The sequence below is a fragment of the Pristiophorus japonicus genome, unplaced genomic scaffold, assembly GCF_044704955.1.
Source record: "Pristiophorus japonicus isolate sPriJap1 unplaced genomic scaffold, sPriJap1.hap1 HAP1_SCAFFOLD_207, whole genome shotgun sequence".
NCBI classification, from domain to species: Eukaryota; Metazoa; Chordata; class Chondrichthyes; family Pristiophoridae; genus Pristiophorus; species Pristiophorus japonicus.
Genome location: NW_027251767.1, coordinates 200,801 through 228,007, shown reverse-complemented (window position 1 = coordinate 228,007; position 27,207 = coordinate 200,801). Strand labels below are relative to the sequence as shown.

Sequence of the window (27,207 nt, the reverse complement as noted above, 5' to 3'; positions counted from 1 at the left end):
AATTCGCTGAAGGCAGAGTTCTTAATATGATGAGCAGTTTACAGCTGAACATGTTACAGCTGAGGCACAGGACAGTGCCTTCACCGTTTTGCTTGAACACTTGCATGTGTGTGTCAGCAGGGAGTGCCTTTGAGCAGCAATGCATGTAAAGAGCCAGCATTTTCTATCAGGCAAAGCCTCAGGCAATTGCACTTTCTTTCAGGCAAAGCCTCAGGCAATAGAAGTCATTTGTCCATCAGTCAGACAGGGCTCTCGCCTGCTCCCTCACGCTCGTGGCGGCTGCGACGTTGCGCTCAACTCGCTTCCCTTGCGCAGGCTCGAGCTCTTCTCGGCGTCTTTCACCATATCCATGGCTTCCAGTCCTGCCCTTGCTCGCCTGCTATTGCTCAGTAACGTCGATTGGAGCAAAGCATTGAAAGTGTTCAGGGAGCAGGCCAACCTGAAGCAAGAGATTTCTGCTGGTCGTGGAACAGCGAGGAGGCAAGTGATAAGGGGCTAGTCAGATGCAAACTGGGAGCTAATGCCAGACATCAATGGGGAATTAGCTCAAATGGTAGAGCGCTTGCTTTGCATGTGAGAGTTAGCGGGATCAATACCTGCATTCACCACTATTCTTTTGGCTCGGGTAATTGTTCAGAAACAAGAGTTGTGTCAGGTGTGGTGTGAGCCCATCTGCTTCTGAAGGTCACCGCAGGCTGAGGGACATCAAATCCTTTGATGTGCTATCGCAGCAAAACTTCCTGATTTTTGCATGAATGCAGCTGAAATGAAAGAAGGAGAAAAGTCTATGCAAGTATTAATGCCTTCTCTGAGGATTGAACTCAGGACCTTCAGATGATGAGACTGACGCACTGCCTACTGCGCTAAGAAGGCACTTGCCTGGTTAGTAACTGAAGAGTGTGACCAACTATGTTCGCTTACGTGGCATTCAAAGCCAGAATGCAAAGATTGCCATAATGCTCGAGCCAGGTAGGAGCCGAACATGCAATCTTCTAATCCGTAGTCAGATGCGTTATCCATTGCGCCACTGGCCCAGGCTGTGAAAAATAGCTGCGACATCAGCAAGTACACAGGACGAGCAGCATTAAAAGGCATGCGGCAGACAATCAGCAAAGATAGGCACCTCTGCCGCTTCCCTTCGATTGACAGGTGGGGAGCGGAGCAGTGCAGTAGAAAACAAAGCAAAGCAAAGTCGTCCTTAGGTGGTTGGTTGCACTCCGGCTTGAAGCAGTGAGCATTCTTTTGAAGTAAGTATGTGTGTGGTAAGTCGCAATTCGCTGAAGGCAGAGTTCTTAATATGATGAGCAGTTTACAGCTGAACATGTTACAGCTGAGGCACAGGACAGTGCCTTCACCATTTTGCTTGAACACTTGCATGTGTGTGCCAGCAGGGAGTGCCTTTGAGCAGCAATGCATGTAAAGAGCCAGCATTTTCTATCAGGCAAAGCCTCAGGCAATTGCACTTTCTTTCAGGCAAAGCCTCAGGCAATAGAAGTCATTTGTCCATCAGTCAGACAGGGCTCTCGCCTGCTCCCTCACGCTCGTGGCTGCTGCGACGTTGCGCTCAACTCGCTTCCCTTGCGCAGGCTCGAGCTCTTCTCGGCGTCTTTCACCATATCCATGGCTTCCAGTCCTGCCCTTGCTCGCCTGCTATTGCTCAGTAACGTCGATCGGAGCAAAGCATTGAAAGTGTTCAGGGAGCAGGCCAACCTGAAGCAAGAGATTTCTGCTGGTCGTGGAACAGCGAGGAGGCAAGTGATAAGGGGCTAGTCAGATGCAAACTGGGAGCTAATGCCAGACATCAATGGGGAATTAGCTCAAATGGTAGAGCGCTTGCTTTGCATGTGAGAGTTAGCGGGATCAATACCTGCATTCACCACTATTCTTTTGGCTCGGGTAATTGTTCAGAAACAAGAGTTGTGTCAGGTGTGGTGTGAGCCCATCTGCTTCTGAAGGTCACCGCAGGCTGAGGGACATCAAATCCTTTGATGTGCTATCGCAGCAAAACTTCCTGATTTTTGCATGAATGCAGCTGAAATGAAAGAAGGAAAAAAGTCGATGCAAGTATTAATGCCTTCTCTGAGGATTGAACTCAGGACCTTCAGATTATGAGACTGACACGCTGCCTACTGCGCTAAGAAGGCACTTGCCTGGTTAGTAACTGAAGAGTGTGACCAATTATGTTCGCTTACGTGGCATTCAAAGCCAGAATGCAAAGATTGCCATAATGCTCGAGCCAGGCAGGAGCCGAACATGCAATCTTCTAATCCGTAGTCAGATGCGTTATCCATTACGCCGCTGGCCCAGGCTGTGAAAAATAGCTGCGACATCAGCAAGTACACAGGACGAGCAGCATTAAAAGGCATGCGGCAGACAATCAGCAAAGATAGGCACCTCTGCCGCTTCCCTTCGATTGACAGGTGGGGAGCGGAGCAGTGCAGTGGAAAACAAAGCAAAGCAAAGTCGTCCTTAGGTGGTTGGTTGCACTCCGGCTTGAAGCAGTGAGAATTCTTTTGAAGTAAGTATGTGTGTGGTAAGTCGCAATTCGCTGAAGGCAGAGTTCTTAATATGATGAGCAGTTTACAGCTGAACATGTTGCAGCTGAGGCACAGGACAGTGCCTTCACCGTTTTGCTTGAACACTTGCATGTGTGTGTCAGCAGGGAGTGCCTTTCAGAAGCAATGCATGTAAAGAGCCAGCATTTTCTTTCAGGCAAAGCCTCAGGCAATTGCACTTTCTTTCAGGCAAAGCCTCAGGCAATTGCACTTTCTTTCAGGCAAAGCCTCAGGCAATAGAAGTCATTTGTCCATCAGTCAGACAGGGCTCTCGCCTGCTCCCTCACGCTCGTGGCGGCTGCGACGTTGCGCTCAACTCGCTTCCCTTGCGCAGGCTCGAGCTCTTCTCGGCGTCTTTCACCATATCCATGGCTTCCAGTCCTGCCCTTGCTCGCCTGCTATTGCTCAGTAACGTCGATCGGAGCAAAGCATTGAAAGTGTTCAGGGAGCAGGCCAACCTGAAGCAAGAGATTTCTGCTGGTCGTGGAACAGCGAGGAGGCAAGTGATAAGGGGCTAGTCAGATGCAAACTGGGAGCTAATGCCAGACATCAATGGGGAATTAGCTCAAATGGTAGAGTGCTTGCTTTGTATGTGAGAGTTAGCGGGATCAATACCTGCATTCACCACTATTCTTTTGGCTCGGGTAATTGTTCAGAAACAAGAGTTGTGTCAGGTGTGGTGTGAGCCCATCTGCTTCTGAAGGTCACCGCAGGCTGAGGGACATCAAATCCTTTGATGTGCTGTCGCAGCAAAACTTCCTGATTTTTGCATGAATGCAGCTGAAATGAAAGAAGGAGAAAAGTCTATGCAAGTATTAATGCCTTCTCTGAGGATTGAACTCAGGACCTTCAGATTATGAGACTGACGCGCTGCCTACTGCGCTAAGAAGGCACTTGCCTGGTTAGTAACTGAAGAGTGTGACCAACTATGTTCGCTTACGTGGCATTCAAAGCCAGAATGCAAAGATTGCCACAATGCTCGAGCCAGGCAGGAGCCGAACATGCAATCTTCTAATCCGTAGTCAGATGCGTTATCCATTGCGCCGCTGGCCCAGGCTGTGAAAAATAGCTGCAACATCAGCAAGTACACAGGACGAGCAGCATTAAAAGGCATGCGGCAGACAATCAGCAAAGATAGGCACCTCTGCCGCTTCCCTTCGATTGACAGGTGGGGAGCGGAGCAGTGCAGTAGAAAACAAAGCAAAGCAAAGTCGTCCTTAGGTGGTTGGTTGCACTCCGGCTTGAAGCAGTGAGCATTCTTTTGAAGTAAGCATGTGTGTGGTAAGTCGCAATTCGCTGAAGGCAGAGTTCTTAATATGATGAGCAGTTTACAGCTGAACATGTTACAGCTGAGGCACAGGACAGTGCCTTCACCGTTTTGCTTGAACACTTGCATGTGTGTGTCAGCAGGGAGTGCCTTTGAGCAGCAATGCATGTAAAGAGCCAGCATTTTCTATCAGGCAAAGCCTCAGGCAATTGCACTTTCTTTCAGGCAAAGCCTCAGGCAATAGAAGTCATTTGTCCATCAGTCAGACAGGGCTCTCGCCTGCTCCCTCACGCTCGTGGCGGCTGCGACGTTGCGCTCAACTCGCTTCCCTTGCGCAGGCTCGAGCTCTTCTCGGCGTCTTTCACCATATCCATGGCTTCCAGTCCTGCCCTTGCTCGCCTGCTATTGCTCAGTAACGTCGATTGGAGCAAAGCATTGAAAGTGTTCAGGGAGCAGGCCAACCTGAAGCAAGAGATTTCTGCTGGTCGTGGAACAGCGAGGAGGCAAGTGATAAGGGGCTAGTCAGATGCAAACTGGGAGCTAATGCCAGACATCAATGGGGAATTAGCTCAAATGGTAGAGCGCTTGCTTTGCATGTGAGAGTTAGCGGGATCAATACCTGCATTCACCACTATTCTTTTGGCTCGGGTAATTGTTCAGAAACAAGAGTTGTGTCAGGTGTGGTGTGAGCCCATCTGCTTCTGAAGGTCACCGCAGGCTGAGGGACATCAAATCCTTTGATGTGCTATCGCAGCAAAACTTCCTGATTTTTGCATGAATGCAGCTGAAATGAAAGAAGGAGAAAAGTCTATGCAAGTATTAATGCCTTCTCTGAGGATTGAACTCAGGACCTTCAGATGATGAGACTGACGCACTGCCTACTGCGCTAAGAAGGCACTTGCCTGGTTAGTAACTGAAGAGTGTGACCAACTATGTTCGCTTACGTGGCATTCAAAGCCAGAATGCAAAGATTGCCATAATGCTCGAGCCAGGTAGGAGCCGAACATGCAATCTTCTAATCCGTAGTCAGATGCGTTATCCATTGCGCCACTGGCCCAGGCTGTGAAAAATAGCTGCGACATCAGCAAGTACACAGGACGAGCAGCATTAAAAGGCATGCGGCAGACAATCAGCAAAGATAGGCACCTCTGCCGCTTCCCTTCGATTGACAGGTGGGGAGCGGAGCAGTGCAGTAGAAAACAAAGCAAAGCAAAGTCGTCCTTAGGTGGTTGGTTGCACTCCGGCTTGAAGCAGTGAGCATTCTTTTGAAGTAAGTATGTGTGTGGTAAGTCGCAATTCGCTGAAGGCAGAGTTCTTAATATGATGAGCAGTTTACAGCTGAACATGTTACAGCTGAGGCACAGGACAGTGCCTTCACCATTTTGCTTGAACACTTGCATGTGTGTGCCAGCAGGGAGTGCCTTTGAGCAGCAATGCATGTAAAGAGCCAGCATTTTCTATCAGGCAAAGCCTCAGGCAATTGCACTTTCTTTCAGGCAAAGCCTCAGGCAATAGAAGTCATTTGTCCATCAGTCAGACAGGGCTCTCGCCTGCTCCCTCACGCTCGTGGCTGCTGCGACGTTGCGCTCAACTCGCTTCCCTTGCGCAGGCTCGAGCTCTTCTCGGCGTCTTTCACCATATCCATGGCTTCCAGTCCTGCCCTTGCTCGCCTGCTATTGCTCAGTAACGTCGATCGGAGCAAAGCATTGAAAGTGTTCAGGGAGCAGGCCAACCTGAAGCAAGAGATTTCTGCTGGTCGTGGAACAGCGAGGAGGCAAGTGATAAGGGGCTAGTCAGATGCAAACTGGGAGCTAATGCCAGACATCAATGGGGAATTAGCTCAAATGGTAGAGCGCTTGCTTTGCATGTGAGAGTTAGCGGGATCAATACCTGCATTCACCACTATTCTTTTGGCTCGGGTAATTGTTCAGAAACAAGAGTTGTGTCAGGTGTGGTGTGAGCCCATCTGCTTCTGAAGGTCACCGCAGGCTGAGGGACATCAAATCCTTTGATGTGCTATCGCAGCAAAACTTCCTGATTTTTGCATGAATGCAGCTGAAATGAAAGAAGGAAAAAAGTCGATGCAAGTATTAATGCCTTCTCTGAGGATTGAACTCAGGACCTTCAGATTATGAGACTGACACGCTGCCTACTGCGCTAAGAAGGCACTTGCCTGGTTAGTAACTGAAGAGTGTGACCAATTATGTTCGCTTACGTGGCATTCAAAGCCAGAATGCAAAGATTGCCATAATGCTCGAGCCAGGCAGGAGCCGAACATGCAATCTTCTAATCCGTAGTCAGATGCGTTATCCATTACGCCGCTGGCCCAGGCTGTGAAAAATAGCTGCGACATCAGCAAGTACACAGGACGAGCAGCATTAAAAGGCATGCGGCAGACAATCAGCAAAGATAGGCACCTCTGCCGCTTCCCTTCGATTGACAGGTGGGGAGCGGAGCAGTGCAGTGGAAAACAAAGCAAAGCAAAGTCGTCCTTAGGTGGTTGGTTGCACTCCGGCTTGAAGCAGTGAGAATTCTTTTGAAGTAAGTATGTGTGTGGTAAGTCGCAATTCGCTGAAGGCAGAGTTCTTAATATGATGAGCAGTTTACAGCTGAACATGTTGCAGCTGAGGCACAGGACAGTGCCTTCACCGTTTTGCTTGAACACTTGCATGTGTGTGTCAGCAGGGAGTGCCTTTCAGAAGCAATGCATGTAAAGAGCCAGCATTTTCTTTCAGGCAAAGCCTCAGGCAATTGCACTTTCTTTCAGGCAAAGCCTCAGGCAATTGCACTTTCTTTCAGGCAAAGCCTCAGGCAATAGAAGTCATTTGTCCATCAGTCAGACAGGGCTCTCGCCTGCTCCCTCACGCTCGTGGCGGCTGCGACGTTGCGCTCAACTCGCTTCCCTTGCGCAGGCTCGAGCTCTTCTCGGCGTCTTTCACCATATCCATGGCTTCCAGTCCTGCCCTTGCTCGCCTGCTATTGCTCAGTAACGTCGATCGGAGCAAAGCATTGAAAGTGTTCAGGGAGCAGGCCAACCTGAAGCAAGAGATTTCTGCTGGTCGTGGAACAGCGAGGAGGCAAGTGATAAGGGGCTAGTCAGATGCAAACTGGGAGCTAATGCCAGACATCAATGGGGAATTAGCTCAAATGGTAGAGTGCTTGCTTTGTATGTGAGAGTTAGCGGGATCAATACCTGCATTCACCACTATTCTTTTGGCTCGGGTAATTGTTCAGAAACAAGAGTTGTGTCAGGTGTGGTGTGAGCCCATCTGCTTCTGAAGGTCACCGCAGGCTGAGGGACATCAAATCCTTTGATGTGCTGTCGCAGCAAAACTTCCTGATTTTTGCATGAATGCAGCTGAAATGAAAGAAGGAGAAAAGTCTATGCAAGTATTAATGCCTTCTCTGAGGATTGAACTCAGGACCTTCAGATTATGAGACTGACGCGCTGCCTACTGCGCTAAGAAGGCACTTGCCTGGTTAGTAACTGAAGAGTGTGACCAACTATGTTCGCTTACGTGGCATTCAAAGCCAGAATGCAAAGATTGCCACAATGCTCGAGCCAGGCAGGAGCCGAACATGCAATCTTCTAATCCGTAGTCAGATGCGTTATCCATTGCGCCGCTGGCCCAGGCTGTGAAAAATAGCTGCAACATCAGCAAGTACACAGGACGAGCAGCATTAAAAGGCATGCGGCAGACAATCAGCAAAGATAGGCACCTCTGCCGCTTCCCTTCGATTGACAGGTGGGGAGCGGAGCAGTGCAGTAGAAAACAAAGCAAAGCAAAGTCGTCCTTAGGTGGTTGGTTGCACTCCGGCTTGAAGCAGTGAGCATTCTTTTGAAGTAAGCATGTGTGTGGTAAGTCGCAATTCGCTGAAGGCAGAGTTCTTAATATGATGAGCAGTTTACAGCTGAACATGTTACAGCTGAGGCACAGGACAGTGCCTTCACCGTTTTGCTTGAACACTTGCATGTGTGTGTCAGCAGGGAGTGCCTTTGAGCAGCAATGCATGTAAAGAGCCAGCATTTTCTATCAGGCAAAGCCTCAGGCAATTGCACTTTCTTTCAGGCAAAGCCTCAGGCAATAGAAGTCATTTGTCCATCAGTCAGACAGGGCTCTCGCCTGCTCCCTCACGCTCGTGGCGGCTGCGACGTTGCGCTCAACTCGCTTCCCTTGCGCAGGCTCGAGCTCTTCTCGGCGTCTTTCACCATATCCATGGCTTCCAGTCCTGCCCTTGCTCGCCTGCTATTGCTCAGTAACGTCGATTGGAGCAAAGCATTGAAAGTGTTCAGGGAGCAGGCCAACCTGAAGCAAGAGATTTCTGCTGGTCGTGGAACAGCGAGGAGGCAAGTGATAAGGGGCTAGTCAGATGCAAACTGGGAGCTAATGCCAGACATCAATGGGGAATTAGCTCAAATGGTAGAGCGCTTGCTTTGCATGTGAGAGTTAGCGGGATCAATACCTGCATTCACCACTATTCTTTTGGCTCGGGTAATTGTTCAGAAACAAGAGTTGTGTCAGGTGTGGTGTGAGCCCATCTGCTTCTGAAGGTCACCGCAGGCTGAGGGACATCAAATCCTTTGATGTGCTATCGCAGCAAAACTTCCTGATTTTTGCATGAATGCAGCTGAAATGAAAGAAGGAGAAAAGTCTATGCAAGTATTAATGCCTTCTCTGAGGATTGAACTCAGGACCTTCAGATGATGAGACTGACGCACTGCCTACTGCGCTAAGAAGGCACTTGCCTGGTTAGTAACTGAAGAGTGTGACCAACTATGTTCGCTTACGTGGCATTCAAAGCCAGAATGCAAAGATTGCCATAATGCTCGAGCCAGGTAGGAGCCGAACATGCAATCTTCTAATCCGTAGTCAGATGCGTTATCCATTGCGCCACTGGCCCAGGCTGTGAAAAATAGCTGCGACATCAGCAAGTACACAGGACGAGCAGCATTAAAAGGCATGCGGCAGACAATCAGCAAAGATAGGCACCTCTGCCGCTTCCCTTCGATTGACAGGTGGGGAGCGGAGCAGTGCAGTAGAAAACAAAGCAAAGCAAAGTCGTCCTTAGGTGGTTGGTTGCACTCCGGCTTGAAGCAGTGAGCATTCTTTTGAAGTAAGTATGTGTGTGGTAAGTCGCAATTCGCTGAAGGCAGAGTTCTTAATATGATGAGCAGTTTACAGCTGAACATGTTACAGCTGAGGCACAGGACAGTGCCTTCACCATTTTGCTTGAACACTTGCATGTGTGTGCCAGCAGGGAGTGCCTTTGAGCAGCAATGCATGTAAAGAGCCAGCATTTTCTATCAGGCAAAGCCTCAGGCAATTGCACTTTCTTTCAGGCAAAGCCTCAGGCAATAGAAGTCATTTGTCCATCAGTCAGACAGGGCTCTCGCCTGCTCCCTCACGCTCGTGGCTGCTGCGACGTTGCGCTCAACTCGCTTCCCTTGCGCAGGCTCGAGCTCTTCTCGGCGTCTTTCACCATATCCATGGCTTCCAGTCCTGCCCTTGCTCGCCTGCTATTGCTCAGTAACGTCGATCGGAGCAAAGCATTGAAAGTGTTCAGGGAGCAGGCCAACCTGAAGCAAGAGATTTCTGCTGGTCGTGGAACAGCGAGGAGGCAAGTGATAAGGGGCTAGTCAGATGCAAACTGGGAGCTAATGCCAGACATCAATGGGGAATTAGCTCAAATGGTAGAGCGCTTGCTTTGCATGTGAGAGTTAGCGGGATCAATACCTGCATTCACCACTATTCTTTTGGCTCGGGTAATTGTTCAGAAACAAGAGTTGTGTCAGGTGTGGTGTGAGCCCATCTGCTTCTGAAGGTCACCGCAGGCTGAGGGACATCAAATCCTTTGATGTGCTATCGCAGCAAAACTTCCTGATTTTTGCATGAATGCAGCTGAAATGAAAGAAGGAAAAAAGTCGATGCAAGTATTAATGCCTTCTCTGAGGATTGAACTCAGGACCTTCAGATTATGAGACTGACACGCTGCCTACTGCGCTAAGAAGGCACTTGCCTGGTTAGTAACTGAAGAGTGTGACCAATTATGTTCGCTTACGTGGCATTCAAAGCCAGAATGCAAAGATTGCCATAATGCTCGAGCCAGGCAGGAGCCGAACATGCAATCTTCTAATCCGTAGTCAGATGCGTTATCCATTACGCCGCTGGCCCAGGCTGTGAAAAATAGCTGCGACATCAGCAAGTACACAGGACGAGCAGCATTAAAAGGCATGCGGCAGACAATCAGCAAAGATAGGCACCTCTGCCGCTTCCCTTCGATTGACAGGTGGGGAGCGGAGCAGTGCAGTGGAAAACAAAGCAAAGCAAAGTCGTCCTTAGGTGGTTGGTTGCACTCCGGCTTGAAGCAGTGAGAATTCTTTTGAAGTAAGTATGTGTGTGGTAAGTCGCAATTCGCTGAAGGCAGAGTTCTTAATATGATGAGCAGTTTACAGCTGAACATGTTGCAGCTGAGGCACAGGACAGTGCCTTCACCGTTTTGCTTGAACACTTGCATGTGTGTGTCAGCAGGGAGTGCCTTTCAGAAGCAATGCATGTAAAGAGCCAGCATTTTCTTTCAGGCAAAGCCTCAGGCAATTGCACTTTCTTTCAGGCAAAGCCTCAGGCAATTGCACTTTCTTTCAGGCAAAGCCTCAGGCAATAGAAGTCATTTGTCCATCAGTCAGACAGGGCTCTCGCCTGCTCCCTCACGCTCGTGGCGGCTGCGACGTTGCGCTCAACTCGCTTCCCTTGCGCAGGCTCGAGCTCTTCTCGGCGTCTTTCACCATATCCATGGCTTCCAGTCCTGCCCTTGCTCGCCTGCTATTGCTCAGTAACGTCGATCGGAGCAAAGCATTGAAAGTGTTCAGGGAGCAGGCCAACCTGAAGCAAGAGATTTCTGCTGGTCGTGGAACAGCGAGGAGGCAAGTGATAAGGGGCTAGTCAGATGCAAACTGGGAGCTAATGCCAGACATCAATGGGGAATTAGCTCAAATGGTAGAGTGCTTGCTTTGTATGTGAGAGTTAGCGGGATCAATACCTGCATTCACCACTATTCTTTTGGCTCGGGTAATTGTTCAGAAACAAGAGTTGTGTCAGGTGTGGTGTGAGCCCATCTGCTTCTGAAGGTCACCGCAGGCTGAGGGACATCAAATCCTTTGATGTGCTGTCGCAGCAAAACTTCCTGATTTTTGCATGAATGCAGCTGAAATGAAAGAAGGAGAAAAGTCTATGCAAGTATTAATGCCTTCTCTGAGGATTGAACTCAGGACCTTCAGATTATGAGACTGACGCGCTGCCTACTGCGCTAAGAAGGCACTTGCCTGGTTAGTAACTGAAGAGTGTGACCAACTATGTTCGCTTACGTGGCATTCAAAGCCAGAATGCAAAGATTGCCACAATGCTCGAGCCAGGCAGGAGCCGAACATGCAATCTTCTAATCCGTAGTCAGATGCGTTATCCATTGCGCCGCTGGCCCAGGCTGTGAAAAATAGCTGCAACATCAGCAAGTACACAGGACGAGCAGCATTAAAAGGCATGCGGCAGACAATCAGCAAAGATAGGCACCTCTGCCGCTTCCCTTCGATTGACAGGTGGGGAGCGGAGCAGTGCAGTAGAAAACAAAGCAAAGCAAAGTCGTCCTTAGGTGGTTGGTTGCACTCCGGCTTGAAGCAGTGAGCATTCTTTTGAAGTAAGTATGTGTGTGGTAAGTCGCAATTCGCTGAAGGCAGAGTTCTTAATATGATGAGCAGTTTACAGCTGAACATGTTACAGCTGAGGCACAGGACAGTGCCTTCACCGTTTTGCTTGAACACTTGCATGTGTGTGTCAGCAGGGAGTGCCTTTGAGCAGCAATGCATGTAAAGAGCCAGCATTTTCTATCAGGCAAAGCCTCAGGCAATTGCACTTTCTTTCAGGCAAAGCCTCAGGCAATAGAAGTCATTTGTCCATCAGTCAGACAGGGCTCTCGCCTGCTCCCTCACGCTCGTGGCGGCTGCGACGTTGCGCTCAACTCGCTTCCCTTGCGCAGGCTCGAGCTCTTCTCGGCGTCTTTCACCATATCCATGGCTTCCAGTCCTGCCCTTGCTCGCCTGCTATTGCTCAGTAACGTCGATCGGAGCAAAGCATTGAAAGTGTTCAGGGAGCAGGCCAACCTGAAGCAAGAGATTTCTGCTGGTCGTGGAACAGCGAGGAGGCAAGTGATAACGGGCTAGTCAGATGCAAACTGGGAGCTAATGCCAGACATCAATGGGGAATTAGCTCAAATGGTAGAGCGCTTGCTTTGCATGTGAGAGTTAGCGGGATCAATACCTGCATTCACCACTATTCTTTTGGCTCGGGTAATTGTTCAGAAACAAGAGTTGTGTCAGGTGTGGTGTGAGCCCATCTGCTTCTGAAGGTCACCGCAGGCTGAGGGACATCAAATCCTTTGATGTGCTGTCGCAGCAAAACTTCCTGATTTTTGCATGAATGCAGCTGAAATGAAAGAAGGAAAAAAGTCGATGCAAGTATTAATGCCTTCTCTGAGGATTGAACTCAGGACCGTCAGGTTATGAGACTGACGCGCTGCCTACTGCGCTAAGAAGGCACTTGCCTGGTTAGTAACTGAAGAGTGTGACCAACTATGTTCGCTTACGTGGCATTCAAAGCCAGAATGCAAAGATTGCCATAATGCTCGAGCCAGGTAGGAGCCGAACATGCAATCTTCTAATCCGTAGTCAGATGCGTTATCCATTGCGCCGCTGGCCCAGGCTGTGAAAAATAGCTGCGACATCAGCAAGTACACAGGACGAGCAGCATTAAAAGGCATGCGGCAGACAATCAGCAAAGATAGGCACCTCTGCCGCTTCCCTTCGATTGACAGGTGGGGAGCGGAGCAGTGCAGTAGAAAACAAAGCAAAGCAAAGTCGTCCTTAGGTGGTTGGTTGCACTCCGGCTTGAAGCAATGAGCATTCTTTTGAAGTAAGTATGTGTGTGGTAAGTCGCAATTCGCTGAAGGCAGAGTTCTTAATATGATGAGCAGTTTACAGCTGAACATGTTACAGCTGAGGCACAGGACAGTGCCTTCACCGTTTTGCTTGAACACTTGCATGTGTGTGTCAGCAGGGAGTGCCTTTGAGCAGCAATGCATGTAAAGAGCCAGCATTTTCTATCAGGCAAAGCCTCAGGCAATTGCACTTTCTTTCAGGCAAAGCCTCAGGCAATAGAAGTCATTTGTCCATCAGTCAGACAGGGCTCTCGCCTGCTCCCTCACGCTCGTGGCGGCTGCGACGTTGCGCTCAACTCGCTTCCCTTGCGCAGGCTCGAGCTCTTCTCGGCGTCTTTCACCATATCCATGGCTTCCAGTCCTGCCCTTGCTCGCCTGCTATTGCTCAGTAACGTCGATCGGAGCAAAGCATTGAAAGTGTTCAGGGAGCAGGCCAACCTGAAGCAAGAGATTTCTGCTGGTCGTGGAACAGCGAGGAGGCAAGTGATAAGGGGCTAGTCAGATGCAAACTGGGAGCTAATGCCAGACATCAATGGGGAATTAGCTCAAATGGTAGAGCGCTTGCTTTGCATGTGAGAGTTAGCGGGATCAATACCTGCATTCACCACTATTCTTTTGGCTCGGGTAATTGTTCAGAAACAAGAGTTGTGTCAGGTGTGGTGTGAGCCCATCTGCTTCTGAAGGTCACCGCAGGCTGAGGGACATCAAATCCTTTGATGTGCTATCGCAGCAAAACTTCCTGATTTTTGCATGAATGCAGCTGAAATGAAAGAAGGAAAAAAGTCGATGCAAGTATTAATGCCTTCTCTGAGGATTGAACTCAGGACCTTCAGATTATGAGACTGACACGCTGCCTACTGCGCTAAGAAGGCACTTGCCTGGTTAGTAACTGAAGAGTGTGACCAATTATGTTCGCTTACGTGGCATTCAAAGCCAGAATGCAAAGATTGCCATAATGCTCGAGCCAGGCAGGAGCCGAACATGCAATCTTCTAATCCGTAGTCAGATGCGTTATCCATTACGCCGCTGGCCCAGGCTGTGAAAAATAGCTGCGACATCAGCAAGTACACAGGACGAGCAGCATTAAAAGGCATGCGGCAGACAATCAGCAAAGATAGGCACCTCTGCCGCTTCCCTTCGATTGACAGGTGGGGAGCGGAGCAGTGCAGTGGAAAACAAAGCAAAGCAAAGTCGTCCTTAGGTGGTTGGTTGCACTCCGGCTTGAAGCAGTGAGAATTCTTTTGAAGTAAGTATGTGTGTGGTAAGTCGCAATTCGCTGAAGGCAGAGTTCTTAATATGATGAGCAGTTTACAGCTGAACATGTTGCAGCTGAGGCACAGGACAGTGCCTTCACCGTTTTGCTTGAACACTTGCATGTGTGTGTCAGCAGGGAGTGCCTTTCAGAAGCAATGCATGTAAAGAGCCAGCATTTTCTTTCAGGCAAAGCCTCAGGCAATTGCACTTTCTTTCAGGCAAAGCCTCAGGCAATTGCACTTTCTTTCAGGCAAAGCCTCAGGCAATAGAAGTCATTTGTCCATCAGTCAGACAGGGCTCTCGCCTGCTCCCTCACGCTCGTGGCGGCTGCGACGTTGCGCTCAACTCGCTTCCCTTGCGCAGGCTCGAGCTCTTCTCGGCGTCTTTCACCATATCCATGGCTTCCAGTCCTGCCCTTGCTCGCCTGCTATTGCTCAGTAACGTCGATCGGAGCAAAGCATTGAAAGTGTTCAGGGAGCAGGCCAACCTGAAGCAAGAGATTTCTGCTGGTCGTGGAACAGCGAGGAGGCAAGTGATAAGGGGCTAGTCAGATGCAAACTGGGAGCTAATGCCAGACATCAATGGGGAATTAGCTCAAATGGTAGAGTGCTTGCTTTGTATGTGAGAGTTAGCGGGATCAATACCTGCATTCACCACTATTCTTTTGGCTCGGGTAATTGTTCAGAAACAAGAGTTGTGTCAGGTGTGGTGTGAGCCCATCTGCTTCTGAAGGTCACCGCAGGCTGAGGGACATCAAATCCTTTGATGTGCTGTCGCAGCAAAACTTCCTGATTTTTGCATGAATGCAGCTGAAATGAAAGAAGGAGAAAAGTCTATGCAAGTATTAATGCCTTCTCTGAGGATTGAACTCAGGACCTTCAGATTATGAGACTGACGCGCTGCCTACTGCGCTAAGAAGGCACTTGCCTGGTTAGTAACTGAAGAGTGTGACCAACTATGTTCGCTTACGTGGCATTCAAAGCCAGAATGCAAAGATTGCCACAATGCTCGAGCCAGGCAGGAGCCGAACATGCAATCTTCTAATCCGTAGTCAGATGCGTTATCCATTGCGCCGCTGGCCCAGGCTGTGAAAAATAGCTGCAACATCAGCAAGTACACAGGACGAGCAGCATTAAAAGGCATGCGGCAGACAATCAGCAAAGATAGGCACCTCTGCCGCTTCCCTTCGATTGACAGGTGGGGAGCGGAGCAGTGCAGTAGAAAACAAAGCAAAGCAAAGTCGTCCTTAGGTGGTTGGTTGCACTCCGGCTTGAAGCAGTGAGCATTCTTTTGAAGTAAGTATGTGTGTGGTAAGTCGCAATTCGCTGAAGGCAGAGTTCTTAATATGATGAGCAGTTTACAGCTGAACATGTTACAGCTGAGGCACAGGACAGTGCCTTCACCGTTTTGCTTGAACACTTGCATGTGTGTGTCAGCAGGGAGTGCCTTTGAGCAGCAATGCATGTAAAGAGCCAGCATTTTCTATCAGGCAAAGCCTCAGGCAATTGCACTTTCTTTCAGGCAAAGCCTCAGGCAATAGAAGTCATTTGTCCATCAGTCAGACAGGGCTCTCGCCTGCTCCCTCACGCTCGTGGCGGCTGCGACGTTGCGCTCAACTCGCTTCCCTTGCGCAGGCTCGAGCTCTTCTCGGCGTCTTTCACCATATCCATGGCTTCCAGTCCTGCCCTTGCTCGCCTGCTATTGCTCAGTAACGTCGATCGGAGCAAAGCATTGAAAGTGTTCAGGGAGCAGGCCAACCTGAAGCAAGAGATTTCTGCTGGTCGTGGAACAGCGAGGAGGCAAGTGATAACGGGCTAGTCAGATGCAAACTGGGAGCTAATGCCAGACATCAATGGGGAATTAGCTCAAATGGTAGAGCGCTTGCTTTGCATGTGAGAGTTAGCGGGATCAATACCTGCATTCACCACTATTCTTTTGGCTCGGGTAATTGTTCAGAAACAAGAGTTGTGTCAGGTGTGGTGTGAGCCCATCTGCTTCTGAAGGTCACCGCAGGCTGAGGGACATCAAATCCTTTGATGTGCTGTCGCAGCAAAACTTCCTGATTTTTGCATGAATGCAGCTGAAATGAAAGAAGGAAAAAAGTCGATGCAAGTATTAATGCCTTCTCTGAGGATTGAACTCAGGACCGTCAGGTTATGAGACTGACGCGCTGCCTACTGCGCTAAGAAGGCACTTGCCTGGTTAGTAACTGAAGAGTGTGACCAACTATGTTCGCTTACGTGGCATTCAAAGCCAGAATGCAAAGATTGCCATAATGCTCGAGCCAGGTAGGAGCCGAACATGCAATCTTCTAATCCGTAGTCAGATGCGTTATCCATTGCGCCGCTGGCCCAGGCTGTGAAAAATAGCTGCGACATCAGCAAGTACACAGGACGAGCAGCATTAAAAGGCATGCGGCAGACAATCAGCAAAGATAGGCACCTCTGCCGCTTCCCTTCGATTGACAGGTGGGGAGCGGAGCAGTGCAGTAGAAAACAAAGCAAAGCAAAGTCGTCCTTAGGTGGTTGGTTGCACTCCGGCTTGAAGCAATGAGCATTCTTTTGAAGTAAGTATGTGTGTGGTAAGTCGCAATTCGCTGAAGGCAGAGTTCTTAATATGATGAGCAGTTTACAGCTGAACATGTTACAGCTGAGGCACAGGACAGTGCCTTCACCGTTTTGCTTGAACACTTGCATGTGTGTGTCAGCAGGGAGTGCCTTTGAGCAGCAATGCATGTAAAGAGCCAGCATTTTCTATCAGGCAAAGCCTCAGGCAATTGCACTTTCTTTCAGGCAAAGCCTCAGGCAATAGAAGTCATTTGTCCATCAGTCAGACAGGGCTCTCGCCTGCTCCCTCACGCTCGTGGCGGCTGCGACGTTGCGCTCAACTCGCTTCCCTTGCGCAGGCTCGAGCTCTTCTCGGCGTCTTTCACCATATCCATGGCTTCCAGTCCTGCCCTTGCTCGCCTGCTATTGCTCAGTAACGTCGATTGGAGCAAAGCATTGAAAGTGTTCAGGGAGCAGGCCAACCTGAAGCAAGAGATTTCTGCTGGTCGTGGAACAGCGAGGAGGCAAGTGATAAGGGGCTAGTCAGATGCAAACTGGGAGCTAATGCCAGACATCAATGGGGAATTAGCTCAAATGGTAGAGCGCTTGCTTTGCATGTGAGAGTTAGCGGGATCAATACCTGCATTCACCACTATTCTTTTGGCTCGGGTAATTGTTCAGAAACAAGAGTTGTGTCAGGTGTGGTGTGAGCCCATCTGCTTCTGAAGGTCACCGCAGGCTGAGGGACATCAAATCCTTTGATGTGCTATCGCAGCAAAACTTCCTGATTTTTGCATGAATGCAGCTGAAATGAAAGAAGGAGAAAAGTCTATGCAAGTATTAATGCCTTCTCTGAGGATTGAACTCAGGACCTTCAGATTATGAGACTGACACGCTGCCTACTGCGCTAAGAAGGCACTTGCCTGGTTAGTAACTGAAGAGTGTGACCAATTATGTTCGCTTACGTGGCATTCAAAGCCAGAATGCAAAGATTGCCATAATGCTCGAGCCAGGCAGGAGCCGAACATGCAATCTTCTAATCCATAGTCAGATGCGTTATCCATTACGCCGCTGGCCCAGGCTGTGAAAAATAGCTGCGACATCAGCAAGTACACAGGACGAGCAGCATTAAAAGGCATGCGGCAGACAATCAGCAAAGATAGGCACCTCTGCCGCTTCCCTTCGATTGACAGGTGGGGAGCGGAGCAGTGCAGTGGAAAACAAAGCAAAGCAAAGTCGTCCTTAGGTGGTTGGTTGCACTCCGGCTTGAAGCAGTGAGAATTCTTTTGAAGTAAGTATGTGTGTGGTAAGTCGCAATTCGCTGAAGGCAGAGTTCTTAATATGATGAGCAGTTTACAGCTGAACATGTTGCAGCTGAGGCACAGGACAGTGCCTTCACCGTTTTGCTTGAACACTTGCATGTGTGTGTCAGCAGGGAGTGCCTTTCAGAAGCAATGCATGTAAAGAGCCAGCATTTTCTTTCAGGCAAAGCCTCAGGCAATTGCACTTTCTTTCAGGCAAAGCCTCAGGCAATTGCACTTTCTTTCAGGCAAAGCCTCAGGCAATAGAAGTCATTTGTCCATCAGTCAGACAGGGCTCTCGCCTGCTCCCTCACGCTCGTGGCGGCTGCGACGTTGCGCTCAACTCGCTTCCCTTGCGCAGGCTCGAGCTCTTCTCGGCGTCTTTCACCATATCCATGGCTTCCAGTCCTGCCCTTGCTCGCCTGCTATTGCTCAGTAACGTCGATCGGAGCAAAGCATTGAAAGTGTTCAGGGAGCAGGCCAACCTGAAGCAAGAGATTTCTGCTGGTCGTGGAACAGCGAGGAGGCAAGTGATAACGGGCTAGTCAGATGCAAACTGGGAGCTAATGCCAGACATCAATGGGGAATTAGCTCAAATGGTAGAGCGCTTGCTTTGCATGTGAGAGTTAGCGGGATCAATACCTGCATTCACCACTATTCTTTTGGCTCGGGTAATTGTTCAGAAACAAGAGTTGTGTCAGGTGTGGTGTGAGCCCATCTGCTTCTGAAGGTCACCGCAGGCTGAGGGACATCAAATCCTTTGATGTGCTGTCGCAGCAAAACTTCCTGATTTTTGCATGAATGCAGCTGAAATGAAAGAAGGAAAAAAGTCGATGCAAGTATTAATGCCTTCTCTGAGGATTGAACTCAGGGCCGTCAGGTTATGAGACTGACGCGCTGCCTACTGCGCTAAGAAGGCACTTGCCTGGTTAGTAACTGAAGAGTGTGACCAACTATGTTCGCTTACGTGGCATTCAAAGCCAGAATGCAAAGATTGCCATAATGCTCGAGCCAGGTAGGAGCCGAACATGCAATCTTCTAATCCGTAGTCAGATGCGTTATCCATTGCGCCGCTGGCCCAGGCTGTGAAAAATAGCTGCGACATCAGCAAGTACACAGGACGAGCAGCATTAAAAGGCATGCGGCAGACAATCAGCAAAGATAGGCACCTCTGCCGCTTCCCTTCGATTGACAGGTGGGGAGCGGAGCAGTGCAGTAGAAAACAAAGCAAAGCAAAGTCGTCCTTAGGTGGTTGGTTGCACTCCGGCTTGAAGCAATGAGCATTCTTTTGAAGTAAGTATGTGTGTGGTAAGTCGCAATTCGCTGAAGGCAGAGTTCTTAATATGATGAGCAGTTTACAGCTGAACATGTTACAGCTGAGGCACAGGACAGTGCCTTCACCGTTTTGCTTGAACACTTGCATGTGTGTGTCAGCAGGGAGTGCCTTTGAGCAGCAATGCATGTAAAGAGCCAGCATTTTCTATCAGGCAAAGCCTCAGGCAATTGCACTTTCTTTCAGGCAAAGCCTCAGGCAATAGAAGTCATTTGTCCATCAGTCAGACAGGGCTCTCGCCTGCTCCCTCACGCTCGTGGCGGCTGCGACGTTGCGCTCAACTCGCTTCCCTTGCGCAGGCTCGAGCTCTTCTCGGCGTCTTTCACCATATCCATGGCTTCCAGTCCTGCCCTTGCTCGCCTGCTATTGCTCAGTAACGTCGATTGGAGCAAAGCATTGAAAGTGTTCAGGGAGCAGGCCAACCTGAAGCAAGAGATTTCTGCTGGTCGTGGAACAGCGAGGAGGCAAGTGATAAGGGGCTAGTCAGATGCAAACTGGGAGCTAATGCCAGACATCAATGGGGAATTAGCTCAAATGGTAGAGCGCTTGCTTTGCATGTGAGAGTTAGCGGGATCAATACCTGCATTCACCACTATTCTTTTGGCTCGGGTAATTGTTCAGAAACAAGAGTTGTGTCAGGTGTGGTGTGAGCCCATCTGCTTCTGAAGGTCACCGCAGGCTGAGGGACATCAAATCCTTTGATGTGCTATCGCAGCAAAACTTCCTGATTTTTGCATGAATGCAGCTGAAATGAAAGAAGGAGAAAAGTCTATGCAAGTATTAATGCCTTCTCTGAGGATTGAACTCAGGACCTTCAGATTATGAGACTGACGCACTGCCTACTGCGCTAAGAAGGCACTTGCCTGGTTAGTAACTGAAGAGTGTGACCAACTATGTTCGCTTACGTGGCATTCAAAGCCAGAATGCAAAGATTGCCATAATGCTCGAGCCAGGTAGGAGCCGAACATGCAATCTTCTAATCCGTAGTCAGATGCGTTATCCATTGCGCCACTGGCCCAGGCTGTGAAAAATAGCTGCGACATCAGCAAGTACACAGGACGAGCAGCATTAAAAGGCATGCGGCAGACAATCAGCAAAGATAGGCACCTCTGCCGCTTCCCTTCGATTGACAGGTGGGGAGCGGAGCAGTGCAGTAGAAAACAAAGCAAAGCAAAGTCGTCCTTAGGTGGTTGGTTGCACTCCGGCTTGAAGCAGTGAGCATTCTTTTGAAGTAAGTATGTGTGTGGTAAGTCGCAATTCGCTGAAGGCAGAGTTCTTAATATGATGAGCAGTTTACAGCTGAACATGTTACAGCTGAGGCACAGGACAGTGCCTTCACCATTTTGCTTGAACACTTGCATGTGTGTGCCAGCAGGGAGTGCCTTTGAGCAGCAATGCATGTAAAGAGCCAGCATTTTCTATCAGGCAAAGCCTCAGGCAATTGCACTTTCTTTCAGGCAAAGCCTCAGGCAATAGAAGTCATTTGTCCATCAGTCAGACAGGGCTCTCGCCTGCTCCCTCACGCTCGTGGCGGCTGCGACGTTGCGCTCAACTCGCTTCCCTTGCGCAGGCTCGAGCTCTTCTCGGCGTCTTTCACCATATCCATGGCTTCCAGTCCTGCCCTTGCTCGCCTGCTATTGCTCAGTAACGTCGATCGGAGCAAAGCATTGAAAGTGTTCAGGGAGCAGGCCAACCTGAAGCAAGAGATTTCTGCTGGTCGTGGAACAGCGAGGAGGCAAGTGATAAGGGGCTAGTCAGATGCAAACTGGGAGCTAATGCCAGACATCAATGGGGAATTAGCTCAAATGGTAGAGCGCTTGCTTTGCATGTGAGAGTTAGCGGGATCAATACCTGCATTCACCACTATTCTTTTGGCTCGGGTAATTGTTCAGAAACAAGAGTTGTGTCAGGTGTGGTGTGAGCCCATCTGCTTCTGAAGGTCACCGCAGGCTGAGGGACATCAAATCCTTTGATGTGCTATCGCAGCAAAACTTCCTGATTTTTGCATGAATGCAGCTGAAATGAAAGAAGGAAAAAAGTCAATGCAAGTATTAATGCCTTCTCTGAGGATTGAACTCAGGACCTTCAGATTATGAGACTGACACGCTGCCTACTGCGCTAAGAAGGCACTTGCCTGGTTAGTAACTGAAGAGTGTGACCAATTATGTTCGCTTACGTGGCATTCAAAGCCAGAATGCAAAGATTGCCATAATGCTCGAGCCAGGCAGGAGCCGAACATGCAATCTTCTAATCCGTAGTCAGATGCGTTATCCATTACGCCGCTGGCCCAGGCTGTGAAAAATAGCTGCGACATCAGCAAGTACACAGGACGAGCAGCATTAAAAGGCATGCGGCAGACAATCAGCAAAGATAGGCACCTCTGCCGCTTCCCTTCGATTGACAGGTGGGGAGCGGAGCAGTGCAGTGGAAAACAAAGCAAAGCAAAGTCGTCCTTAGGTGGTTGGTTGCACTCCGGCTTGAAGCAGTGAGAATTCTTTTGAAGTAAGTATGTGTGTGGTAAGTCGCAATTCGCTGAAGGCAGAGTTCTTAATATGATGAGCAGTTTACAGCTGAACATGTTGCAGCTGAGGCACAGGACAGTGCCTTCACCGTTTTGCTTGAACACTTGCATGTGTGTGTCAGCAGGGAGTGCCTTTCAGAAGCAATGCATGTAAAGAGCCAGCATTTTCTTTCAGGCAAAGCCTCAGGCAATTGCACTTTCTTTCAGGCAAAGCCTCAGGCAATTGCACTTTCTTTCAGGCAAAGCCTCAGGCAATAGAAGTCATTTGTCCATCAGTCAGACAGGGCTCTCGCCTGCTCCCTCACGCTCGTGGCGGCTGCGACGTTGCGCTCAACTCGCTTCCCTTGCGCAGGCTCGAGCTCTTCTCGGCGTCTTTCACCATATCCATGGCTTCCAGTCCTGCCCTTGCTCGCCTGCTATTGCTCAGTAACGTCGATTGGAGCAAAGCATTGAAAGTGTTCAGGGAGCAGGCCAACCTGAAGCAAGAGATTTCTGCTGGTCGTGGAACAGCGAGGAGGCAAGTGATAAGGGGCTAGTCAGATGCAAACTGGGAGCTAATGCCAGACATCAATGGGGAATTAGCTCAAATGGTAGAGTGCTTGCTTTGCATGTGAGAGTTAGCGGGATCAATACCTGCATTCACCACTATTCTTTTGGCTCGGGTAATTGTTCAGAAACAAGAGTTGTGTCAGGTGTGGTGTGAGCCCATCTGCTTCTGAAGGTCACCGCAGGCTGAGGGACATCAAATCCTTTGATGTGCTATCGCAGCAAAACTTCCTGATTTTTGCATGAATGCAGCTGAAATGAAAGAAGGAAAAAAGTCGATGCAAGTATTAATGCCTTCTCTGAGGATTCAACTCAGGACCTTCAGATTATGAGACTGACACGCTGCCTACTGCGCTAAGAAGGCACTTGCCTGGTTAGTAACTGAAGAGTGTGACCAATTATGTTCGCTTACGTGGCATTCAAAGCCAGAATGCAAAGATTGCCATAATGCTCGAGCCAGGCAGGAGCCGAACATGCAATCTTCTAATCCGTAGTCAGATGCGTTATCCATTACGCCGCTGGCCCAGGCTGTGAAAAATAGCTGCGACATCAGCAAGTACACAGGACGAGCAGCATTAAAAGGCATGCGGCAGACAATCAGCAAAGATAGGTACCTCTGCCGCTTCCCTTCGATTGACAGGTGGGGAGCGGAGCAGTGCAGTGGAAAACAAAGCAAAGCAAAGTCGTCCTTAGGTGGTTGGTTGCACTCCGGCTTGAAGCAGTGAGAATTCTTTTGAAGTAAGTATGTGTGTGGTAAGTCGCAATTCGCTGAAGGCAGAGTTCTTAATATGATGAGCAGTTTACAGCTGAACATGTTGCAGCTGAGGCACAGGACAGTGCCTTCACCGTTTTGCTTGAACACTTGCATGTGTGTGTCAGCAGGGAGTGCCTTTGAGCAGCAATGCATGTAAAGAGCCAGCATTTTCTATCAGGCAAAGCCTCAGGCAATTGCACTTTCTTTCAGGCAAAGCCTCAGGCAATAGAAGTCATTTGTCCATCAGTCAGACAGGGCTCTCGCCTGCTCCCTCACGCTCGTGGCGGCTGCGACGTTGCGCTCAACTCGCTTCCCTTGCGCAGGCTCGAGCTCTTCTCGGCGTCTTTCACCATATCCATGGCTTCCAGTCCTGCCCTTGCTCGCCTGCTATTGCTCAGTAACGTCGATCGGAGCAAAGCATTGAAAGTGTTCAGGGAGCAGGCCAACCTGAAGCAAGAGATTTCTGCTGGTCGTGGAACAGCGAGGAGGCAAGTGATAAGGGGCTAGTCAGATGCAAACTGGGAGCTAATGCCAGACATCAATGGGGAATTAGCTCAAATGGTAGAGCGCTTGCTTTGCATGTGAGAGTTAGCGAGATCAATACCTGTATTCACCACTATTCTTTTGGCTCGGGGAATTGTTCAGAAACAAGAGTTGTGTCAGGTGTGGTGTGAGCCCATCTGCTTCTGAAGGTCACCGCAGGCTGAGGGACATCAAATCCTTTGATGTGCTCTCGCAGCAAAACTTCCTGATTTTTGCATGAATGCAGCTGAAATGAAAGAAGGAGAAAAGTCTATGCAAGTATTAATGCCTTCTCTGAGGATTGAACTCAGGACCTTCAGATTATGAGACTGACGCGCTGCCTACTGCGCTAAGAAGGCACTTGCCTGGTTAGTAACTGAAGAGTGTGACCAACTATGTTCGCTTACGTGGCATTCAAAGCCAGAATGCAAAGATTGCCAAAATGCTCGAGCCAGGTAGGAGCCGAACATGCAATCTTCTAATCCGTAGTCAGATGCGTGATCCATTGCGCCGCTGGCCCAGGCTGTGAAAAATAGCTGCGACATCAGCAAGTACACAGGACGAGCAGCATTAAAAGGCATGCGGCAGACAATCAGCAAAGATAGGCACCTCTGCCGCTTCCCTTCGATTGACAGGTGGGGAGCGGAGCAGTGCAGTAGAAAACAAAACAAAGCAAAGTCGTCCTTAGGTGCTTGGTTGCACTCCGGCTTGAAGCAGTGAGCATTCTTTTGAAGTAAGTATGTGTGTGGTAAGTCGCAATTCGCTGAAGGCAGAGTTCTTAATATGAGCAGTTTACAGCTGAACATGTTGCAGCTGAGGCACAGGACAGTGCCTTCACCGTTTTGCTTGAGCACTTGCATGTGTGTGTCAGCAGGGAGTGCCTTTGAGCAGCAATGCATGTAAAGAGCCAGCATTTTCTTTCAGGCAAAGCCTCAGGCAATTGCACTTTCTTTCAGGCAAAGCCTCAGGCAATAGAAGTCATTTGTCCATCAGTCAGACAGGGCTCTCGCCTGCTCCCTCACGCTCGTGGCGGCTGCGACGTTGCGCTCAACTCGCTTCCCTTGCGCAGGCTCGAGCTCTTCTCGGCGTCTTTCACCATATCCATGGCTTCCAGTCCTGCCCTTGCTCGCCTGCTATTGCTCAGTAACGTCGATCGGAGCAAAGCATTGAAAGTGTTCAGGGAGCAGGCCAACCTGAAGCAAGAGATTTCTGCTGGTCGTGGAACAGCGAGGAGGCAAGTGATAAGGGGCTAGTCAGATGCAAACTGGGAGCTAATGCCAGACATCAATGGGGAATTAGCTCAAAATAAAGCGCTTGCTTTGCATGTGAGAGTTAGCGGGATCAATACCTGCATTCACCACTATTCTTTTGGCTCGGGTAATTGTTCAGAAACAAGAGTTGTGTCAGGTGTGGTGTGAGCCCATCTGCTTCTGAAGGTCACCGCAGGCTGAGGGACATCAAATCCTTTGATGTGCTATCGCAGCAAAACTTCCTGATTTTTGCATGAATGCAGCTGAAATGAAAGAAGGAAAAAAGTCGATGCAAGTATTAATGCCTTCTCTGAGGATTGAACTCAGGACCTTCAGATTATGAGACTGACACGCTGCCTACTGCGCTAAGAAGGCACTTGCCTGGTTAGTAACTGAAGAGTGTGACCAACTATGTTCGCTTACGTGGCATTCAAAGCCAGAATGCAAAGATTGCCAAAATGCTCGAGCCAGGTAGGAGCCGAACATGCAATCTTCTAATCCGTAGTCAGATGCGTGATCCATTGCGCCGCTGGCCCAGGCTGTGAAAAATAGCTGCGACATCAGCAAGTACACAGGACGAGCAGCATTAAAAGGCATGCGGCAGACAATCAGCAAAGATAGGCACCTCTGCCGCTTCCCTTCGATTGACAGGTGGGGAGCGGAGCAGTGCAGTAGAAAACAAAGCAAAGCAAAGTCGTCCTTAGGTGGTTGGTTGCACTCCGGCTTGAAGCAGTGAGCATTCTTTTGAAGTAAGTATGTGTGTGGTAAGTCGCAATTCGCTGAAGGCAGAGTTCTTAATATGATGAGCAGTTTACAGCTGAACATGTTACAGCTGAGGCACAGGACAGTGCCTTCACCGTTTTGCTTGAACACTTGCATGTGTGTGTCAGCAGGGAGTGCCTTTGAGCAGCAATGCATGTAAAGAGCCAGCATTTTCTTTCAGGCAAAGCCTCAGGCAATTGCACTTTCTTTCAGGCAAAGCCTCAGGCAATAGAAGTCATTTGTCCATCAGTCAGACAGGGCTCTCGCCTGCTCCCTCACGCTCGTGGCGGCTGCGACGTTGCGCTCAACTCGCTTCCCTTGCGCAGGCTCGAGCTCTTCTCGGCGTCTTTCACCATATCCATGGCTTCCAGTCCTGCCCTTGCTCGCCTGCTATTGCTCAGTAACGTCGATCGGAGCAAAGCATTGAAAGTGTTCAGGGAGCAGGCCAACCTGAAGCAAGAGATTTCTGCTGGTCGTGGAACAGCGAGGAGGCAAGTGATAAGGGGCTAGTCAGATGCAAACTGGGAGCTAATGCCAGACATCAATGGGGAATTAGCTCAAAATAAAGCGCTTGCTTTGCATGTGAGAGTTAGCGGGATCAATACCTGCATTCACCACTATTCTTTTGGCTCGGGTAATTGTTCAGAAACAAGAGTTGTGTCAGGTGTGGTGTGAGCCCATCTGCTTCTGAAGGTCACCGCAGGCTGAGGGACATCAAATCCTTTGATGTGCTATCGCAGCAAAACTTCCTGATTTTTGCATGAATGCAGCTGAAATGAAAGAAGGAAAAAAGTCGATGCAAGTATTAATGCCTTCTCTGAGGATTGAACTCAGGACCTTCAGATTATGAGACTGACACGCTGCCTACTGCGCTAAGAAGGCACTTGCCTGGTTAGTAACTGAAGAGTGTGACCAACTATGTTCGCTTACGTGGCATTCAAAGCCAGAATGCAAAGATTGCCAAAATGCTCGAGCCAGGTAGGAGCCGAACATGCAATCTTCTAATCCGTAGTCAGATGCGTGATCCATTGCGCCGCTGGCCCAGGCTGTGAAAAATAGCTGCGACATCAGCAAGTACACAGGACGAGCAGCATTAAAAGGCATGCGGCAGACAATCAGCAAAGATAGGCACCTCTGCCGCTTCCCTTCGATTGACAGGTGGGGAGCGGAGCAGTGCAGTAGAAAACAAAGCAAAGCAAAGTCGTCCTTAGGTGGTTGGTTGCACTCCGGCTTGAAGCAGTGAGCATTCTTTTGAAGTAAGTATGTGTGTGGTAAGTCGCAATTCGCTGAAGGCAGAGTTCTTAATATGATGAGCAGTTTACAGCTGAACATGTTACAGCTGAGGCACAGGACAGTGCCTTCACCGTTTTGCTTGAACACTTGCATGTGTGTGTCAGCAGGGAGTGCCTTTGAGCAGCAATGCATGTAAAGAGCCAGCATTTTCTTTCAGGCAAAGCCTCAGGCAATTGCACTTTCTTTCAGGCAAAGCCTCAGGCAATAGAAGTCATTTGTCCATCAGTCAGACAGGGCTCTCGCCTGCTCCCTCACGCTCGTGGCGGCTGCGACGTTGCGCTCAACTCGCTTCCCTTGCGCAGGCTCGAGCTCTTCTCG

The 27,207-nt window shown here is 49.5% G+C and overlaps 21 non-coding genes across 21 annotated transcripts; all 21 read right to left on the bottom strand.

Annotated features, from left to right (window-relative positions):
- Positions 1-800: 800 nt before the first annotated feature.
- trnam-cau (transfer RNA methionine (anticodon CAU)) lies at positions 801-873 on the bottom strand. Its single transcript has one exon. It is a non-coding gene; the product is annotated as a tRNA-Met (tRNA).
- A 1,198-nt stretch (positions 874-2,071) lies between these two features.
- Positions 2,072-2,144, bottom strand: trnam-cau (transfer RNA methionine (anticodon CAU)). Its single transcript has one exon. It is a non-coding gene; the product is annotated as a tRNA-Met (tRNA).
- Positions 2,145-3,374: 1,230 nt separating this feature from the next.
- On the bottom strand, positions 3,375-3,447 carry trnam-cau (transfer RNA methionine (anticodon CAU)). The gene has a single exon. It is a non-coding gene; the product is annotated as a tRNA-Met (tRNA).
- Positions 3,448-4,645: 1,198 nt separating this feature from the next.
- Positions 4,646-4,718, bottom strand: trnam-cau (transfer RNA methionine (anticodon CAU)). The gene has a single exon. It is a non-coding gene; the product is annotated as a tRNA-Met (tRNA).
- A 1,198-nt stretch (positions 4,719-5,916) lies between these two features.
- trnam-cau (transfer RNA methionine (anticodon CAU)) lies at positions 5,917-5,989 on the bottom strand. The gene has a single exon. It is a non-coding gene; the product is annotated as a tRNA-Met (tRNA).
- A 1,230-nt stretch (positions 5,990-7,219) lies between these two features.
- On the bottom strand, positions 7,220-7,292 carry trnam-cau (transfer RNA methionine (anticodon CAU)). Its single transcript has one exon. It is a non-coding gene; the product is annotated as a tRNA-Met (tRNA).
- A 1,198-nt stretch (positions 7,293-8,490) lies between these two features.
- On the bottom strand, positions 8,491-8,563 carry trnam-cau (transfer RNA methionine (anticodon CAU)). The gene has a single exon. It is a non-coding gene; the product is annotated as a tRNA-Met (tRNA).
- A 1,198-nt stretch (positions 8,564-9,761) lies between these two features.
- On the bottom strand, positions 9,762-9,834 carry trnam-cau (transfer RNA methionine (anticodon CAU)). The gene has a single exon. It is a non-coding gene; the product is annotated as a tRNA-Met (tRNA).
- A 1,230-nt stretch (positions 9,835-11,064) lies between these two features.
- trnam-cau (transfer RNA methionine (anticodon CAU)) lies at positions 11,065-11,137 on the bottom strand. Its single transcript has one exon. It is a non-coding gene; the product is annotated as a tRNA-Met (tRNA).
- A 1,198-nt stretch (positions 11,138-12,335) lies between these two features.
- Positions 12,336-12,408, bottom strand: trnam-cau (transfer RNA methionine (anticodon CAU)). The gene has a single exon. It is a non-coding gene; the product is annotated as a tRNA-Met (tRNA).
- A 1,198-nt stretch (positions 12,409-13,606) lies between these two features.
- Positions 13,607-13,679, bottom strand: trnam-cau (transfer RNA methionine (anticodon CAU)). Its single transcript has one exon. It is a non-coding gene; the product is annotated as a tRNA-Met (tRNA).
- Positions 13,680-14,909: 1,230 nt separating this feature from the next.
- On the bottom strand, positions 14,910-14,982 carry trnam-cau (transfer RNA methionine (anticodon CAU)). Its single transcript has one exon. It is a non-coding gene; the product is annotated as a tRNA-Met (tRNA).
- Positions 14,983-16,180: 1,198 nt separating this feature from the next.
- trnam-cau (transfer RNA methionine (anticodon CAU)) lies at positions 16,181-16,253 on the bottom strand. The gene has a single exon. It is a non-coding gene; the product is annotated as a tRNA-Met (tRNA).
- Positions 16,254-17,451: 1,198 nt separating this feature from the next.
- Positions 17,452-17,524, bottom strand: trnam-cau (transfer RNA methionine (anticodon CAU)). The gene has a single exon. It is a non-coding gene; the product is annotated as a tRNA-Met (tRNA).
- A 1,230-nt stretch (positions 17,525-18,754) lies between these two features.
- On the bottom strand, positions 18,755-18,827 carry trnam-cau (transfer RNA methionine (anticodon CAU)). The gene has a single exon. It is a non-coding gene; the product is annotated as a tRNA-Met (tRNA).
- A 1,198-nt stretch (positions 18,828-20,025) lies between these two features.
- trnam-cau (transfer RNA methionine (anticodon CAU)) lies at positions 20,026-20,098 on the bottom strand. Its single transcript has one exon. It is a non-coding gene; the product is annotated as a tRNA-Met (tRNA).
- Positions 20,099-21,296: 1,198 nt separating this feature from the next.
- On the bottom strand, positions 21,297-21,369 carry trnam-cau (transfer RNA methionine (anticodon CAU)). Its single transcript has one exon. It is a non-coding gene; the product is annotated as a tRNA-Met (tRNA).
- A 1,230-nt stretch (positions 21,370-22,599) lies between these two features.
- Positions 22,600-22,672, bottom strand: trnam-cau (transfer RNA methionine (anticodon CAU)). The gene has a single exon. It is a non-coding gene; the product is annotated as a tRNA-Met (tRNA).
- A 1,198-nt stretch (positions 22,673-23,870) lies between these two features.
- On the bottom strand, positions 23,871-23,943 carry trnam-cau (transfer RNA methionine (anticodon CAU)). The gene has a single exon. It is a non-coding gene; the product is annotated as a tRNA-Met (tRNA).
- A 1,193-nt stretch (positions 23,944-25,136) lies between these two features.
- trnam-cau (transfer RNA methionine (anticodon CAU)) lies at positions 25,137-25,209 on the bottom strand. The gene has a single exon. It is a non-coding gene; the product is annotated as a tRNA-Met (tRNA).
- A 1,196-nt stretch (positions 25,210-26,405) lies between these two features.
- trnam-cau (transfer RNA methionine (anticodon CAU)) lies at positions 26,406-26,478 on the bottom strand. The gene has a single exon. It is a non-coding gene; the product is annotated as a tRNA-Met (tRNA).
- Positions 26,479-27,207: the final 729 nt, after the last annotated feature.